The 13,851-nt window shown below is 52.0% G+C and overlaps 4 pseudogenes; 2 read left to right on the top strand and 2 right to left on the bottom strand.

Moving 5' to 3' along the window:
- Positions 1-385: 385 nt before the first annotated feature.
- On the bottom strand, positions 386-559 carry LOC144677592 (U2 spliceosomal RNA; annotated as a pseudogene).
- A 3,346-nt stretch (positions 560-3,905) lies between these two features.
- Positions 3,906-4,081, bottom strand: LOC144677590 (U2 spliceosomal RNA; annotated as a pseudogene).
- Positions 4,082-9,521: 5,440 nt separating this feature from the next.
- On the top strand, positions 9,522-9,701 carry LOC144677593 (U2 spliceosomal RNA; annotated as a pseudogene).
- Positions 9,702-13,037: 3,336 nt separating this feature from the next.
- LOC144677591 (U2 spliceosomal RNA) lies at positions 13,038-13,218 on the top strand (annotated as a pseudogene).
- The last annotated feature ends 633 nt before the right edge of the window (positions 13,219-13,851 follow it).

The following is a 13,851-nucleotide window of genomic DNA, read 5'->3' as shown; positions in this document are numbered from 1 at the left end:
GTAGCTGTGTAAAGTGTGTGAGGTTTGAGGTGTGAGTTTTGATTGTTGCTGTATCAGCAGCAGCGGCAGCGGCAGCAGAGAGCTGGTTTAAAATGTTGTGAGGCGAAAGGTGCAGCTGAGAGAGTGTTTGAGAGGTGTATTTGCAAGTGAAAGATGTTTTTATATGAGTGAGGTAGAGTGTTTGTGAGATGAGAGTGCTGTCTGTGAGTGTTGGGTGAGCGTGCATGTTTTTTGTGTGTAGCTGCTGCGGGTGAGTGAGTGAGTGAGAGAGAGAGAGAGAGAGAAAGAAAGAAAGTTGGGTTTTGGAACATGTACATGTTGAAAAGTAAAGAAAGCAGATGTTTGTAAGAAAACTATTTTTAGCATTGAAAATCCCCTGGAAAGGGGAGGGTGCACCGTTCCCAGAGATACTGCAATACCGGGTCGATGCGTGGAGTGGACGGAGCAAGCCCCTATTCCATCTCCCTGCTCCAAAAATCAATTTAATATATGGTCCCCAGATAAGGGACGTATCAGATATTAAACTGATAAGAACAGATTTTTTTTTTTGTAAAAATATACTTTATTCATAAAATATCTTCAATCACATTCCAAACCATTTCAAAAACAACATTACAAGGGTACAATCCAGGTTAAACTTTTACAAAATGTATCAGCAGGTGCATCAGTACAAACAATATTACAATCATTTACAGCCTTTCATTTTGATCTGTACAGCCCGAGGGGCTCTAAACAGTTCCCAGTCTCTCGGTGCGCTGTGGTAGAAAGGTCTTAGACAGCGACCCTTCCCCATTGCGCCTTTGCGGCAGCTGCCCCAAGCTTTAGTGCGTCCCTCAGCACGTAGTCCTGGACTTTAGATTGTGCCAGTCCGCAACAATCGGTCGGGGACAACTCTTTGTGCTGGAAGACCAACAAGTTTCGGGCAGACCAAAGCGCCTCTTTCACCGAGTTGATGATCCTCCAGCTGCAGTCGATGTTTGTCTCGGTGTGTGTCCCTGGGAACAGCCCGTAGAGCACAGAGTCCTGTGTCACAGAACTGCTCGGGATGAACCTCGACAGCAACCATTGCATCTCTCTCCAGACTTTCTTTGCAAAGGCACAATCCACAAGGAGGTGGACAACGGTCTCTTCCCCACCACAGCCACCTTGAGGGCAACGTGCAGAGGGGGTGAGCTTCCTGGCGTGTAGGAAGGATCTGACGGGGAGGGCCTTTCTCACCACCAGCCAAGCTACGTCTTGGTGCTTGTTGGAAAGTTCTGGCGATGAGGCATTCTGCCAAATGACTTTGACAGTCTGCTCGGGGAAGCATCCCACAGGGTCCACCCTCTCCTTATCCCTCAGGGCCTCTAGGACGTTACGTGCTGACCACTGCCTGATGGACTTGTGGTCAAAGGTGTTTTTCTGCATAAATTTTTCCACCAGGGACAGGTGGTACGGCACGGTCCAACTACTTGGAGCGTTCCGCGGCAGCGTGGCCAGACCCATCCTTCGCAACACCGGGGACAGGTAGAACCTCAGCACGTAGTGACACTTGGTGTTTGCGTAGTGAGGGTCTACGCACCGCTTGATGCAGCCGCACACAAAGGTGGCCATCAGGATGAGGGCGATGTTGGGCACGTTTTTTCCCCCTTTATCTAGAGGCTTGTACATCGCGTCCCTGCGGACACGATCCATTTTCGACCTCCAGATAAAGCGGAAGATGGCTCGAGTGATCGCCGTCGCGCAGGAGTCTGGAATGGGCCAGACCTGCGCCACGTACAGCAACAGCGAGAGTACCTCACACCTGATGACCAGGTTCTTACCCGCAATGGAGAGGGAGCGTCGCTCCCACATGCCCAGTTTCCTCTTCACCATAGCCACTCGCTCCTTCCAGTTTCTAACGCATGCCCCGGTCCCTCCGAACCATATCCCCAGCACCTTCAGGCCGTCAGCCCTGACAGTGAAGGGGACAAAGGATCGGTCAGCCCAGTTCCCAAAGAACATGGCCTCGCTCTTCCCACGATTTACCTTGGCTCCCGAGGCCAGTTCGAACTGGTCGCAGATGTGCATCAGTCTGCGCACCGACAGCGGATCCGAGCAGAAGACGGCGACGTCGTCCATGTACAGGGAGGCTTTTACCTGAGTGCCTCCACTGCCTGGGATCGTCACTCCTCTTATGCCCGGATCCTTCCTGATGGACTCGGCAAAGGGTTCTATGCAACACACGAAAAGGACAGGCGAGAGAGGACAGCCCTGCCTGACTCCAGATTTGATCGGGAAGCTATCTGTTTCCCACCCGTTGATTGAGACTGCGCTACTGATGTTAGTGTAGAGCAGTTGGATCCAATTTCGAATTCCCTCCCCAAAGCCCATTTTGGAGAGCACATCCCCCATGTAGGTGTGCGATATTCTGTCAAAGGCCTTCTCCTGATCCAAGCTGATGAGGCAGGTATCCACACCCCTGTCCTGTACATAGGCAATCGTATCCCTGAGCAGCGCCAGGCTGTCAGAGATCTTCCTGCCTGGCACAGAGCAGGTCTGGTCAGGGTGAATCACCAATTCCAGAGCGGATTTGACCCGATTGGCGATGACCTTGGACAGAATCTTATAGTCCATATTCAACAGTGAAATGGGTCGCCAATTTCTAATTTCATCCCTTTCCCCCTTGTGCTTGTAGATGAGGGTGATGATGCCTTTCCTCATGGATTCTGACATACTACCGGCCAGGAGCATACTCTCGTACACCCCTAGCAGGTCTGGGCCGATCAAGTCCCACAGAGCCGAATACAACTCCGCCGGCAAGCCGTCGCTTCCGGGGGTTTTATTCTTCTCGAAGGACTCGAGGGCCTTAGTCAGTTCGTCAGGAGTTAGCGGTTTGTCCAGGCTCTCCCGCGTACTGTGGTCTAAGACCTCCGTGATAGAGGACAGGAAGGACTGGGAGGCCGTGCTGTCCGTGGGCTTCACGTCATACAATCCGGCATAAAAGGATTTGCTGATCCTCAGAATGTCGGACCGTGATGACTTTACTGAGCCGTCTTCTTCCTTCAGGCTGCTGATCACAGAGCGCTCTCTGTGTACCTTTTGGAAGAAGAAACGTGAGCACGTCTCATCCTGCTCCACGGAGCGGACCCTGGAACGGAAGATGATCTTGGAGGCCTCCGAGGCAAAGTGCGAGGCTTGCTGGCCCTTCACCTCTTGGAGCTCCTCCTTGACATCGACCCCCATCGACTGCAGCCGCAGCAGATTCTGCATCTTTTTCTGGAGTCGGGACATTTCCCTCTGTTCCTTTCTAGCTTTCTAGGTGCCTTTGCGGATGAAAAACCTCTTGATGCTTCCCTTGATCACTTCCCACCAGTGTGTCAGGGACTCAAAGAGGGGTTTCACGGTTCTCCAACCTTTGTAATCCCTCTTGAGCTCCTCAATGTTCTCTGGGGTCAGCAGTTGCACATTTAGCTTCCATGCCCCCCTGCCCACCCTCAGGTCCTTCTCCAAGTGGCAGTCCGCCAGTAGGAGGCAGTGGTCAGAGAAGAACACCGGCTTGACCTCGGTGGATCTGACTGTGAATGCACGGGACACAAACAGGAAGTCTATCCTGGAACGAATGGACCCGTCTGGCCGCGACCAGGTGTATCTACGCTGCGCTCCGTCTGCAGGGTTGCTGAAGACGTCGTGCAGCTTGGCATCCTTAACTGTTTCCATCAGGGATCTGGACGTAGCGTCCAATCTGCTTCCGGCCCTGCCGGCGAGTGTTGGGTGAGAGTGCGTGTTTTTTGTGTGTAGCTGCTGCGGGTGAGTGAGTGAGAGAGAGAGAGAGAGAGAGAGAGAAAGAAGGAAAGTTGGATTTTGGAACATGTACATGTTGAGAAGTAAAGAAAGCAGATGTTTGTAAGAAAACTATTTTTAGCATTGAAAATCCCCTGGAAAGGGGAGGGTGCACCGTTCCCAGAGATACTGCAATACCGGGTCGATGCGTGGAGTGGACGGAGCAAGCCCCTATTCCATCTCCCTGCTCCAAAAATCAATTTAATATATGGTCCCCAGATAAGGGACGTATCAGATATTAAACTGATAAGAACAGATTTTTTTTTTTTTGTAAAAATATACTTTATTCATAAAATATCTTCAATCACATTCCAAACCATTTCAAAAACAACATTACAAGGGTACAATCCAGGTTAAACTTTTACAAAATGTATCAGCAGGTGCATCAGTACAAACAATATTACAATCATTTACAGCCTTTCATTTTGATCTGTACAGCCCGAGGGGCTCTAAACAGTTCCCAGTCTCTCGGTGCGCTGTGGTAGAAAGGTCTTAGACAGCGACCCTTCCCCATTGCGCCTTTGCGGCAGCTGCCCCAAGCTTTAGTGCGTCCCTCAGCACGTAGTCCTGGACTTTGGATTGTGCCAGTCCGCAACAATCGGTCGGGGACAACTCTTTGTGCTGGAAGACCAACAAGTTTCGGGCAGACCAAAGCGCCTCTTTCACCGAGTTGATGATCCTCCAGCTGCAGTCGATGTTTGTCTCGGTGTGTGTCCCTGGGAACAGCCCGTAGAGCACAGAGTCCTGTGTCACAGAACTGCTCGGGATGAACCTCGACAGAAACCACTGCATCTCTCTCCAGACCTTCTTTGCAAAGACACAATCCACAAGGAGGTGAACAACGGTCTCTTCCCCACCACAGCCACCTCGAGGGCAACGTGCAGAGGGGGTGAGCTTCCTGGCGTGTAGGAAGGATCTGACGGGGACGGCCTTTCTTACCACCACCCATGCCACGTCTTGGTGCTTGTTGGAAAGTTCTGCCGATGAGGAATTCTGCCAAATGACTTTGACAGTCTGCTCGGGGAACCATCCCACAGGGTCCACCCTCTCCTTTTTCCTCAGGGCCTCTAGGACGTTACGTGCTGACCACTGCCTGATGGACTTGTGGTCAAAGGTGTTTTTCTGCATAAATCTTTCCACCAGGGACAGGTGGTACGGCACGGTCCAACTACTTGCAGCGTTCCGCGGCAGCGTGGCCAGACCCATCCTTCGCAACACCGGGGACAGGTAGAACCTCAGCACGTAGTGACACTTGGTGTTTGCGTACTGAGGGTCTACGCACCGCTTGATGCAGCCACACACAAAGGTGGCCATCAGTATGAGGGCGACGTTGGGCACGTTTTTTCCCCCTTTATCTAGAGGCTTGTACATCGCGTCCCTGCGGACACGATCCATTTTCGACCTCCAGATAAAGCGGAAGATGGCTCGAGTGATCGCCATCGCACAGGAGTCTGGAATGGGCCAGACCTGCGCCACGTACAGCAACAGCGAGAGTGCCTCGCACCTGATGACCAGGTTCTTACCCGCAAAGGAGAGGGAGCGTCGCTCCCACATGCCCAGTTTCCTTTTCACCATAGCCACTCGCTCCTTCCAGTTTCTAACGCATGCCCTGGTCCCTCCGAACCATATCCCCAGCACCTTCAGGCCGTCAGCCCTGACAGTGAAGGGGACAAAGGATCGGTCAGCCCAGTTCCCAAAGAACATGGCCTCGCTCTTCCCACGATTTACCTTGGCTCCCGAGGCCAGTTCGAACTGGTCGCAGATGTGGATCAGTCTGCGCACCGACAGCGGATCCGAACAGAAGACGGCGACGTCGTCCATGTACAGGGAGGCTTTTACCTGAGTGCCTCCACTGCCTGGGATCGTCACTCCTCTTATGCCCGGATCCTTCCTGATGGACTCGGCAAAGGGTTCTATGCAACACACGAAAAGAACAGGCGAGAGAGGACAGCCCTGCCTGACTCCAGATTTAATCGGAAAGCTATCTGTTTCCCACCCATTGATTGAGACTGCGCTACTGATGTTAGTGTAGAGCAGTTGGATCCAATTTCGAATTCCCTCCCCAAAGCCCATTTTGGAGAGCACATCCCCCATGTAGGTGTGCGATATTCTGTCAAAGGCCTTCTCCTGATCCCAGCTGATGAGGCAGGTATCCACACCCCTGTCCTGTACATAGGCAATCGTATCCCTGAGCAGTGCCAGGCTGTCAGAGATCTTCCTGCCTGGCACAGAGCAGGTCTGGTCAGGGTGAATCACCAATTCCAGAGCGGATTTGACCCGATTGGCGATGACCTTGGACAGAATCTTATAGTCCACATTCAACAGTGAAATGGGTCGCCAATTTCTAATTTCCTCCCTTCCCCCCTTGTGCTTGTAGATGAGGGTGATGATGCCTTTCCTCATGGATTCTGACATACTACCGGCCAGTAGCATACTCTCGTACACTCCTAGCAGGTCTGGGCCGATCAAGTCCCACAGAGCCGAATACAACTCCGCCGGCAAGCCGTCGCTTCCGGGAGTTTTACTCTTCTCCATGGACTCAAGGGCCTTAGTCAGTTCATCAGGAGTTAGCGGTTTGTCCAGGCTCTCCCGCGTACTGTGGTCCAAGACCTCCGTGATAGAGGACAGGAAGGACTGGGAGGCCGTGCTGTCCGTGGGCTTCACGTCATACAATCCGGCATAAAAGGATTTGCTGATCCTCAAAATGTCCGACCGTGATGACTTTGCTGAGCCGTCTTCTTCCTTCAGGCTGCTGATCACAGAGCTCTCTCTGTGTACCTTTTGGAAGAAGAAACGTGAGCACGTCTCATCCTGCTCCACGGAGCGGACTCTGGAACGGAAGATGATCTTGGAGGCCTCCGAGGCAAAGTGCGAGGCTTGCTGGCCCTTCACCTCTTGGAGCTCCTCCTTGACATCGACCCCCATCGACCGCAGCCGGAGCAGATTCTGCATGTTTTTCTGTCACGTCATTTTCGCCCGACCATTTGTTTTGTCGCCACCAAATTACTCGCGCCATTTTTAACCCCACATTTGCCCACTCAAAAATCTCTCTCAAACCCCCATGTAACTCCCAACCCACCATCACAACAGTCCCCCGACTCCCAGCAGCGCCCTCCACCCCCTACCTCTCTGGACTTTTGTGTAAATACAAACTCATATCAGTCAGCTATTAACTCATATGCATTCACCATTTAAAACATGTAGCAGCGACCCCTCACTACTTCAAACATGAACAAGCAGCCTGTCCCCATGTTCATTCTAATTACCCCCCTCCGAAACGAACAGCAGCCTCCCTCCCCCTTGATCAGCCCCCTCTGTCACTCCTACCTTCTGAAACTCCTGCCCCCTCTCCCCATGTGTAAAGTCTTTCCCTGCCCCTTCTGCAGCTCACTTCCCCTGCTGTGGGTCCATCAATTCACCTGTGATTATTCCTTGAAGACTTAAATAGCGCAAAGCGAAGAAATAAACAGCAAGAAAACTGGAGAAAGGCAGATAGAAATCTAAACCCTCAGTAAAATGACCACCGGGAATCCCGTTTAACCGTCAGAATGATCGCACAGCCCAAAATACACGCATTATCCCTGAATTATAACAAGATTTTAGGCAGCTTCACATTAGGACTTTTCATTTCCTCTTGTGGGGCTCCTGTTCCTCACGCACCAGAGGCTAACATGTAAGTTTTGGATTGCAAGGCTGGGCTACTTTAACCCCAGGATTATCTTTTTGAAACTCCAGGCCTGCAGTCCAACAGGAACTGGTTAACCGGAGCCACCGAAAACCAGGGTCCCGGAGAGGAAATGAAATCTCAGGGTAAGAAACCGACACAAACTCACGTGGGCCCATGGGGCGCAGCCTTGGAGAAGGTCTCAGTCCGTCCCCTCTGGAGGAAGCTCCTGAAGAGGAAGAGTCCTTGTCCCGATCTGGATCTTCAGATTGCAAGTTTCAAAATAAAAATTCCTTGAGGGGTGGGGGAGAAAATTAATTTCATTAAAACAGAAAGCAAAGATCATTTTCAAACAAAATAGCACAAGAGCCAATGATTCACTCTCAGTTGCAACTCAGCAACATTCAAATACAAACAAGTCAAAAAGTTATAAAGCAGATTGAGACAGAGGGAACACACACACATTAAGCCAGAGTGGGGACTAGCTCCGCACTCTGGAGGCGGTCTTCGGATTGGGTTCCTAGCCAGGTATACCCTGAACGAGCAGTTTGCAGACTCCACCCCTGGCATGTTGGGAGGTCTTTCAATCTGCTCCCCAGGAGGCCTGTCCGTTGATATGTTCAGACAAGGCCATGTTCTTCGGGAACTGGGCTGACCGATCCTTTGTCCCCTTCACCGTCAGGGCTGATGGCCTGAAGGTGCTGGGGATAGGGTTCGGAGGGACCGGGACATGTGTTAGAAACTGGAAGGAGCGAGTGTCTATGGTGGAAAGAAAAGTGGGCATGTGGGAGCGATGCTCCCTCTCCATTGCGGGTAAGAACCTGGTCATCAGGTGTGAGGCACTCTCGCTGTTGCTGTACGTGGCGCACGTCTGGCCCATTCCAGACTCCTGCGCGATGGCGATCACTCGAACCATCTTCCGCTTTATCTGGAGGTCGAAAGTGGATCGTGTCCGCAGGGACGCGATGTACAAGCCTCTAGATAAAGGGGGGAAAAACATGCCCAACATCGCCCTCACACTGATGGCCACCTTTGTGTGCGGCTGCATCAAGCGGTGCGTAGACCCTCAGTACGCAAACATCAAGTGTCACTACGTGCTGAGGTTCTACCTGTCCCCGGTGTTGCGAAGGATGGGTCTGGCCACGCTGCCGCGGAACGCTCCAAGTAGTTGGACCGTGCCGTACCACCTGTCCCTGGTGGAAAAATTTATGCAGAGAAACACCTCTGACCACAAGTCCACCAGGCAGTGGTCGGCACGTAACGTCTTAGAGGCCCTGCGGGAAAAGGAGAGGGTGGATCCTGTGGGATGGTTCCCCCAGCAGACTGTCAAAGCCATTTGGCAGAATGCCTCATCGCCAGAACTTTCCAACAAGCACCAAAACGTAGGTTGGCTGGTGGTGAGAAAGGCCCTCCCCGTCAGATCCTTCCTACACGCCAGGAGTCTCACCCCCTCGGCACGTTGCCCTCGAGGTGGCTGTGGTAGGGACGAGACCGTTGTTCACCTCCTTGTAGATTGTGCCTTTGCAAAGAAAGTCCGGAGAGAGATGCAGTGGTTTCTGTCGAGGTTCGTCCCGAGCAGTTCTGTGACACAGGACTCTGTGCTCTACGGGCTGTTCCCAGGGACACACACCGAGACAAACATCGACTGCAGCTGGAGGATCATCAACTCGGTGAAAGAGGCGCTTTGGTCTGCCCGAAACTTGTTGGTCTTCCAGCACAAAGAGTTGTCCCCGACCGATTGTTGCGGACTGGCACAATCCAAAGTCCAGGACTACGTGCTGAGGGACGCACTAAAGCTTGGGGCAGCTGCCGCAAAGGCGCAATGGGGAAGGGTCGCTGTCTAAGACCTTTCTACCACAGCGCACCGAGAGACTGGGAACTGTTTAGAGCCCCTCGGGCTGTACAGATCAAAATGAAAGGCTGTAAATGATTGTAATATTGTTTGTACTGATGCACCTGGTGATACATTTTGTAAAAGTTTAACCTGGATTGTACCCTTGTAATGTTGTTTTTGAAATGGTGTGGAATGTGATTGAAGATATTTTATGAATAAAGTATATTTTATCAAAAAAAAAAAAAAAAATCTGTTCTTATCAGTTTAATATCTGATACGTCCCTTATCTGGGGACCATATATTAAATTGATTTTTGGAGCAGGGAGATGGAATAGGGGCTTGCTCCGTCCACTCCACGCATCGACCCGGTATTGCAGTATCTCTGGGAACGGTGCACCCTCCCCTTTCCAGGGGATTTTCAATGCTAAAAATAGTTTTCTTACAAACATCTGCTTTCTTTACTTCTCAACATGTACATGTTCCAAAATCCAACTTTCTTTCTCTCTCTCTCTCTCTCTCTCTCTCTCTCTCTCTCTCACTCACTCACCCGCAGCAGCTACACACAAAAAACACGCACTCTCACCCAACACTCGCCGGCAGGGCCGGCAGCAGATCCCTGATGGAAACAGTTAAGGATGCCAAGCTGCACGACGTCTTCAGCAACCCTGCAGACGGAGCGCAGCGTAGATACACCTGTTCGCGGCCAGACGGGTCCATTCGTTCCAGGATAGACTTCCTGTTTGTGTCCCGTGCATTCACAGTCAGATCCACCGAGGTCAAGCCGGTGTTCTTCTCTGACCACTGCCTCCTACTGGCGGACTGCCACTTGGAGGAAGACCTGAGGGTGGGCAGGGGGGCATGGAAGCTAAATGTGCAACTGCTGACCCCAGATAACATTGAGGAGCTCAAGAGGGATTACAAAGGTTGGAGAACTGTGAAACCCCTCTTTGAGTCCCTGACACACTGGTGGGAAGCGATCAAGGGAAGCATCAAGAGGTTTTTCATCCTCAAAGGCACCCAGAAAGCTAGAAAGGAACAGAGGGAAATGTCCCGACTCCAGAAAAAGATGCAGAATCTGCTGCGGCTGCAGTCGATGGGGGTCGATGTCAAGGAGGAGCTCCAAGAGGTGAAGGGCCAGCAAGCCTCGCACTTTGCCTCGGAGGCCTCCAAGATCATCTTCCGTTCCAGAGTCCGCTCCGTGGAGCAGGATGAGACGTGCTCACGTTTCTTCTTCCAAAAGGTACACAGAGAGCGCTCTGTGATCAGCAGCCTGAAGGAAGAAGACGGCTCAGTAAAGTCATCACGGTCCGACATTCTGAGGATCAGCAAATCCTTTTATGCCGGACTGTATGACGTGAAGCCCACGGACAGCACGGCCTCCCAGTCCTTCCTGTCCTCTATCACGGAGGTCTTAGACCACAGTACGCGGGAGAGCCTGGACAAACCGCTAACTCCTGACGAACTGACTAAGGCCCTCGAGTCCTTGGAGAAGAGTAAAACCCCCGGAAGCGACGGCTTGCCGGCGGAGTTGTATTGGGCTCTGTGGGACTTGATCGGGCCAGACCTGCTAGGAGTGTACGAGAGTATGCTCCTGGCCGGTAGTATGTCAGAATCCATGAGGAAAGGCATCATCACCCTCATCTACAAGCACAAGGGGGAAAGGGAGGAAATTAGAAATTGGCGACCCATTTCACTGTTGAATGAGGACTATAAGATTCTGTCCAAGGTCATCGCCAACCGGGTCAAATCCGCTCTGGAATTGGTGATTCACCCTGACCAGACCTGCTCTGTGCCAGGCAGGAAGATCTCTGACAGCCTGGCGCTGCTCAGGGATACGATTGCCTATGTACAGGACAGGGGTGTGGATACCTGCCTCATCAGCTTGGATCAGGAGAAGGCCTTTGACAGAATATCGCACACCTACATGGGGGATGTGCTCTCCAAAATGGGCTTTGGGGAGGGAATTCGAAATTGGATCCAACTGCTCTACACTAACATCAGTAGCGCAGTCTCAATCAATGGGTGGGAAACAGATAGCTTTCCGATTAAATCTGGAGTCAGGCAGGGCTGTCCTCTCTCGCCTGTCCTTTTCGTGTGTTGCATAGAACCCTTTGCCGAGTCCATCAGGAAGGATCCGGGCATAAGAGGAGTGACGATCCCAGGCAGTGGAGGCACTCAGGTAAAAGCCTCCCTGTACATGGACGACGTCGCCGTCTTCTGCTCGGATCCGCTGTCGGTGCGCAGACTGATGCACATCTGCGACCAGTTCGAACTGGCCTCGGGAGCCAAGGTAAATCGTGGGAAGAGCGAGGCCATGTTCTTTGGGAACTGGGCTGACCGATCCTTTGTCCCCTTCACTGTCAGGGCTGACGGCCTGAAGGTGCTGGGGATATGGTTCGGAGGGACCGGGGCATGCGTTAGAAACTGGAAGGAGCGAGTGGCTATGGTGAAGAGGAAACTGGGCATGTGGGATCGACGCTCCCTCTCCATTGCGGGTAAGAACCTGGTCATCAGGTGTGAGGTACTCTCGCTGTTGCTGTACGTGGCGCAGGTCTGGCCCATTCCAGACTCCTGCGCGACGGCGATAACTCGAGCCATCTTCCGCTTTATCTGGAGGTCGAAAATGGATCGGGTCCGCAGGGACGCGATGTACAAGCCTCTAGATAAAGGGGGAAAAAACGTGCCCAACATCGCCCTCATACTGATGGCCACCTTTGTGTGCGGCTGCATCAAGCGGTGCGTAGACCCTCAGTACGCAAACACCAAGTGTCACTACGTGCTGAGGTTCTACCTGTCCCCGGTGTTGCGAAGGATGGGTCTGGCCACGCTGCCGCGGAACGCTCCAAGTAGTTGGACCGTGCCGTACCACCTGTCCCTGGTGGAAAAATTGATGCAGAAAAACACCTTTGACCACAAGTCCATCAGGCAGTGGTCAGCACGTAACGTCCTAGAGGCCCTGAGGGATAAGGAGAGGGTGGACCCTGTGGGATGGTTCCCCGAGCAGACTGTCAAAGTCATTTGGCAGAATGCCTCATCGCCAGAACTTTCCAACAAGCACCAAGACGTAGCTTGGCTGGTGGTGAGAAAGGCCCTCCCCGTCAGATCCTTCCTACACGCCAGGAAGCTCACCCGCTCTGCACGTTGCCCTCGAGGTGGCTGTGGTGGGGAAGAGACCGTTGTCCACCTCCTTGTGGATTGTGCCTTTGCAAAGAAAGTCTGGAGAGAGATGCAGTGGTTGCTGTCGAGGTTCATCCCGAGCAGTTCTGTGACACAGGACTCTGTGCTCTACGGGCTGTTCCCAGGGACACACACCGAGACAAACATCGACTGCAGCTGGAGGATCATCAACTCGGTGAACGAGGCGCTTTGGTCTGCCCGAAACTTGTTGGTCTTCCAGCACAAAGAGTTGTCCCCGACCGATTGTTGCGGACTGGCACAATCCAAAGTCCAGGACTACGTGCTGAGGGACGCACTAAAGCTTGGGGCAGCTGCCGCAAAGGCGCAATGGGGAAGGGTCGCTGTCTAAGACCTTTCTACCACAGCGCACCGAGAGACTGGGAACTGTTTAGAGCCCCTCGGGCTGTACAGATCAAAATGAAAGGCTGTAAATGATTGTAATATTGTTTGTACTGATGCACCTGGTGATACATTTTGTAAAAGTTTAACCTGGATTGTACCCTTGTAATGTTGTTTTTGAAATGGTTTGGAATGTGATTGAAGATATTTTATGAATAAAGTATATTTTTACAAAAAAAAAAAAAAAAAATCTGTTCTTATCAGTTTAATATCTGATACGTCCCTTATCTGGGGACCATATATTAAATTGATTTTTGGAGCAGGGAGATGGAATAGGGGCTTGCTCCGTCCACTCCACGCATCGACCCGGTATTGCAGTATCTCTGGGAACGGTGCACCCTCCCCTTTCCAGGGGATTTTCAATGCTAAAAATAGTTTTCTTACAAACATCTGCTTTCTTTACTTCTCAACATGTACATGTTCCAAAATCCAACTTTCTTTCTTTCTCTCTCTCTCTCTCTCTCTCTCTCTCTCACTCACTCACCCGCAGCAGCTACACACAAAAAACACGCACTCTCACCCAACACTCGCCGGCAGGGCCGGCAGCAGATTGGACGCTACGTCCAGATCCCTGATGGAAACAGTTAAGGATGCCAAGCTGCACGACGTCTTCAGCAACCCTGCAGACGGAGCGCAGCGTAGATACACCTGGTCGCGGCCAGACGGGTCCATTCGTTCCAGGATAGACTTCCTGTTTGTGTCCCGTGCATTCACAGTCAGATCCACCGAGGTCAAGCCGGTGTTCTTCTCTGACCACTGCCTCCTACTGGCGGACTGCCACTTGGAGGAAGACCTGAGGGTGGGCAGGGGGGCATGGAAGCTAAATGTGCAACTGCTGACCCCAGAGAACATTGAGGAGCTCAAGAGGGATTACAAAGGTTGGAGAACCGTGAAACCCCTCTTTGAGTCCCTGACACACTGGTGGGAAGCGATCAAGGGAAGCATCAAGAGGTTTTTCATCCTCAAAGGCACCCAG

Source organism: Cetorhinus maximus, unplaced genomic scaffold (genome assembly GCF_964194155.1).
Source record: "Cetorhinus maximus unplaced genomic scaffold, sCetMax3.hap1.1 HAP1_SCAFFOLD_2715, whole genome shotgun sequence".
Taxonomy (NCBI): domain Eukaryota; kingdom Metazoa; phylum Chordata; class Chondrichthyes; order Lamniformes; family Cetorhinidae; genus Cetorhinus; species Cetorhinus maximus.
Note: the sequence above shows the minus strand (reverse complement) of the source record. Positions and strands in the feature narration are given on the sequence as shown.